This window comes from Chenopodium album, chromosome 19, assembly GCF_948465745.1.
Source record: "Chenopodium album chromosome 19, dcCheAlbu1.1, whole genome shotgun sequence".
Lineage (NCBI taxonomy): Eukaryota > Viridiplantae > Streptophyta > Magnoliopsida > Caryophyllales > Amaranthaceae > Chenopodium > Chenopodium album.
In genome coordinates, this window is record NC_137852.1 from 18430406 (window position 1) to 18435884 (window position 5479).

The following is a 5479-nucleotide window of genomic DNA, read 5'->3' on the forward strand; positions in this document are numbered from 1 at the left end:
AGATCTTTCTCTCTTTATATCCTAATCATATCTAATAAGTTCAGGAGGCGAGTTTATGTTAATTAAGAATTAATCAATGAGTTCGTGATCAAGCTATATTAAGTAAACAATCATTTAGTACTTGAACATCTTGGTATAAAAGACTAAGCGGTTTCTCTATCACTATCCTTTTTTTTAACATCCTAAGATAATTGCCTTAATTTTCTTTCATAAGCTAATTTCCTTAATTACCGTAATTTTCTTAAGTGATCTCTTGATTTGCCCCCATATTGAATAGGGCTATTATGATAATATAATATGAGTATTAATTTTTCAATCTTTAATTATATGATCTTAATTTTTTAGCACTATTCTTTAATGCTGTAAGTTTTGGGTCTTTCATTTGTGTGTGAATCCATGTTCTTAACAAATAGAGAATCAATTCTTCTATCGATCGCTCTAATTTGATTATGACAACAATCGTATGCATAAACGCTTAATTTATACAGCAGGTTCCATTAACATATTTCTACATATATGACAGTAGTCCAATAGAAAAAAAATTAAAATAATTTAAGTATGACAAATAGATCATTACATTAATTTTAAGGGAGAAGATCTATAATTAGGATCAATAGGAAAAAAAAAATTAAATAGTGAACTCAAGGAGGAAGTTAATTATTTACATTGTCTCAGAAATAGTAATAGTTCAAGTTTGTAGCAAAAAAGGATTTATACAGCTTCCTATGTTCTATTTGAGAAACTATGCTTGGATCCAAGGGGTGAAACCCGTAAATTCTTTAAATGGGGACACCTAAGTATATCGTGCTCAACATCCAAAAACCTATCAAGCACAGAGTTGCAGTTAGCTCAATCTAAATCCTTCTGTACACAAAACTCTTCAACTGTCCAACCTAAATAATTATTCAAAGGTAGAACAAGGCACTTCAATAAATGTGACAATAAATGTTAAACAAGAGAGAATTTGTTGATTCATAGAGCCCATACCATAATGTGATGCACTTTGAGGCCTCTCAATAGAAGATTCAGGTACAAAAGTAACTTCTACTGCTAATATGTTAGGTTCATCTGATTTTAGTGCAGGAGGTCTCTCTACTCCTGTTTTATTAGGTGCATCTGACAATTTGTGTGCAAGAGTTACCTCTACTGCCAATCTATAAAGTTCATTTGTTCGATCTTCATCATCTGGCTCTGACCGTACGAAAACTCTTTTGTTTGTCCATGTCTCAATGACAAAAATCATAAATAAAGAGAAACTTTGATTCTACACTCCTATCACACTTCATGCAAGATTGCAATGTCACATATTACCAGGGAAACGACAGGAGAGACAGCAGACCACTAAGGGCAGAAGTTCATAAGTTAGTAATGTAAATAAAGGACATGAAATATATACCCAGCCATTAGCCATGGACCAAGCATAAATTAAGAGCCATTCACCCTATATGCACCCACCCTGCCCCATATACCCACCTTCTCAAACCTGTCACACACTCGATAAAATCAAGTTATACTCCTCCTATCTACAAATTAACATCTTATATATAAATGGCATATTCACCTCAATTTTATCAAGTGATGTGTGTTTTTTTTTTAAAAAAAAAAGGTTTATCTTTCTTTTACACTACAGTCTACAGTCTACACTCTACACTATCAATATAATTATTTTCTTTTTACACTATCTATCTAAAGCCTTACCCCTCCATCTTTAAATTTTAAATCTTTGAGCCAAAAACCCTTAGGAGACTTTTATTAGTAAATAGAGTGAGTAGTCAATAGGACTACTCAATATATTCAATTACCCCAAAAGAATTTATGCGTGGCATGATCTTTGCATGAGACTTAACCTTAAAAGCCTTTGAAATCATTTCTTAAGCAATCAAAAAAGTGAATGACATCAAGATCATAGTGATTGAGCTACAACTATGGATACTAAACATGGCATTGGGATCACACATAATATACATAAATGTAGTCATTGCTATATATACAAAAATTTAGACGTATGGTTTAGGTATTACCAGCCAAATTAAGATATGGTAGCAAAAGAAACTTACAATTTCGAGAGATTCAAGCAAAGCAGCCATTCCAGCATTGGTACTGTTGACGGGTCTCTTGTTTTCCAATTTCGAAATTAATTTAATATTTGGAATATTGTGAAGCTACTATCAATTCATATAAAGAAATCATCAAGAAATTAGGTGTTATCTTCCCAAAAATTTCATAATTGTAATTAAAATCCTTATTAATTAAAGATCATCAAGAAATGCCAAGAATTTTACCTTTAAGTCTGATAGTGCCACTCATCCCACAAAGCTTTGCAACACTTAATGTTAATTATCCAAATCCTCACCCACATTCCAACTCTGAGATCTAGGTGAAATTATGCTGCAAAATGCTAGGTCCAAGCCCCCCCCCCCCCCCCCCCCCACAACCCCCTAATAAATATATAAACCTTATAAGATGTTAAAAACAATACCCTGACCTTCACATATTTGGCACCAGACCAAACTATCATATTTAGATGTTCCATACTAAAATCTATGATTTAATCTCACTACTACTTTAATGGGCTCCACACTAAACCACCTCTTTGACCCAAAACCCAGCTTATATGTTAAGCTATGACATCATATTTAACAAGAAAATTGCACAATTATCCAACTGTAATATTTAACAAGGTAATTTTTATAAAGAAACCAAAAATTCTGCTTATAACAATACAAAAAGCATTCAACAACATTAAACTCACAATTCTTTATCCTCTGGGTATGATCGGCAGATATATCCTTTTTGGCACTGTCACTGATGCTGCTGCAGCTGCTAAGCTCTTCATTAACATCAAAATCTGCTTAAATGCTTGGAGCTTGTTGAACCCCACATTCCAGATCATCCACAGCAACAGTGCCTAATGAGAGAATTGGTTAATAATATACCAGCTGTATGTGAGCATGTAACCTAATACTATTCATAAGAACTGAAAACATACTCAAAGAAGGATCAGGAACACATTGCAAAATTTGACCATTTGAAGACCAGGTTGATTGACTGTCCCTAACTAAATCTATTTTAAGAGTTCCCACTTTAGATGTGGCAGTAGATCATTCTGTTTTTCTTGGACAAACTCCTTTAGCCTTCTGCTTCACATTTCTACTGCCTAAAGCTCCTGAGCCAGAACCATTCTTGGAAATTATTGGTTTTCCAAACTTCCTTGGTGATCACAGACGGAGCTTAAAATCCCGTAGGGTGGAGAGCTTGGCTCGGCTACTGATTTCATCACTTTTTTTCTCCATGAATAAGTAAACTCTTCACTAGCTGAAACTTCATATGGGCCTGAGCTGTAACAACTCTTTGATCTTTCCATAAGAAGGTCAAGCTCAGGCTCTATGGAAGCAGGTTCGATAATGACTTCCTCCTTCAGCAAATGCAAAATGAATAATCCAGGCAATAAACCAAATTAAATTTTGAAACATATTAAACACATGGCCTACAGCAAAAATTATATACGTAGTAAAATAAACCTATCTTCCCAGCTCAAGGGCCCAGGGATTGCTTTAACTGTGAGAGTGTGAGTAGTATAAAAGTTTAATAACCAAACATGTGCAGCCATTTGATCAGAAACAAAATTTGTAGTCACTTGAATTCTCCCAATTTTTCACCAAACCATGTAGGGTTCGTTTGGCATCGATGTGGTTTCCTGATTTTTGGTTTTTTGTTTTTCAAAATCATATAATATATGTCATATAATGATTTAAAAATTAGTCAAACTTATCAAAATCATGATAATTTTGAAAACTGACAACAGAAAAGTGGAAACAACTTTTCCTTGTTTCCTGTTTTTGGTTTTCGGTTTTCAAAAAAACAGAAAACTAAAAACAAAAAACAATGCCAAACAAGCCCGTAGTTAATTTTTTTTTTTCAGAAGGAACCATGTAGTTAATTAAATCACAATAAATACAATTTTAGCAAAAAAAAAAAAAAAAACTCAAAATACAGCCCAAAATATACCAAAATTCCAAAAGAAAGAAAAAATCAAAATACCTGAACTGTTCCAGAGTTCCAATATACCAAATTATGTTAGCTAATTTTTCGTTTTTGTCAAGAACTATTCCAGACTTCCAATATAACCTGCAAAAAAAAAAGTGATCAATAGCTCAATACTAAAACAGAATTAATAATTATACTAAAAATAATTCTTGCCTCAGAAATTTTAGCACCTAGAGGTTCCCTGAATGTCTTGACCCATGGAAATTGGGCAGAATTCACCCTGAAAAGCCCGTGCGAAATAATCTGTGAATTGCATCAATTGTATCTCCTAGTGAATTTCATAAGAACCCTACGACACAAAAAGATCACTCAACTCATTAGATCACAATTGAAATTCAATTCAAACCAAACTGATTCAATAATCAAACAATTAAATCAAACTTTGAGCGGATAAGGCTGGTCTGGTTACAATTGACTTTGCTGAGTTTTACGGCATTCGAGTTGTTGTCGATATTCTCGTCTTCGTCCAAATCTTCGATCATCATCTTCTCTATTGTTCAATCTCTGTTGTCGCCATCAATTTTCGAAGAAGGGAAATTGGGGATCTGGAGGTCGTATTGAAATAACCCACTCCAATTTTAACCTTCACCACAACATCTGATCCCCTGCTCCAACATACACCCTCTTCTGTCCATCGTTCATGTTTATTGAAGGTTTTCAACCAAACTAAAGATCAATGTATAAAATTATGACCAAACAATCAAACAAAACCTTAAAAAACTGACACATTCAAACGAAAATTCCAAAAAGATGCAATTAAAAACCCTACAAGAAGACTATTAGCTCAATAATCTATCTTAGAAGAACCCTACATTGACTAAACTGAAAAAGAAAACTAAAAACCCTAGACCGTACTTCCCAACACTTGAACAATAGAGAAGATGATGATTGAAGATTTGGAAACCACCTGTGCGCATCTAGATCGCATAACAAGCATCCGACTTCCATACCCTTCAGAAGCAGCAGAACCCTGATCACAACCATACTTAAGCTTCTCATAAACATCTAGATCTTCAAAGAAGAATGACCCAACTGTGCGCAATTTATTAAGGAGGGTATTGGGGACGCCATGATTAAGGAGATGGAAAGCACCCCAGTTACGGCAAGCAGAGGATAGTTGAGGAAGGAGAGAGACTAAAAGGTATGGAGGAGAGAGACCACCCATGTGCTCAGTCAGTGATATGTCAATGATGCACATGGAATTTATTGAGGGCAAATCAGTCACAACACTGTAGATAAGGAATTGCAAGTACAAATACAGGGGCAATTTGGTCAGCACACTGTTCATAAGGAACCCCAATTTTTTGAGTGTTGGTGCTTTTATAGGGTACTAGGGGAGTTTACGCGCGTGTAGCGCGCGGTGTTAGTTTGACGCTTAGCGTGTAATGCTTGTTTAGAGGTGAGGCAATGTGGGAAATTTACGTATTTGTTT

General features: G+C 34.6%; 1 long non-coding RNA gene across 4 annotated transcripts; it reads right to left on the bottom strand.

The window, feature by feature from the left end:
* Positions 1–616: 616 nt before the first annotated feature.
* LOC145594848 (uncharacterized) lies at positions 617–5181 on the bottom strand. 4 transcript variants are annotated; one of them, XR_014102879.1, is made up of 5 exons: positions 4955–5181; positions 4218–4674; positions 4042–4128; positions 2990–3415; positions 617–2908 (listed from the first exon to the last, which is right to left on the bottom strand). It is a non-coding gene; the product is annotated as an uncharacterized LOC145594848 (long non-coding RNA). The 4 variants fall into 4 exon arrangements; XR_014102882.1 differs by having other exon boundaries at positions 4218–4713; XR_014102881.1 differs by having other exon boundaries at positions 4218–4336; positions 4457–5181.
* Between the last annotated feature and the right edge of the window lie 298 nt (positions 5182–5479).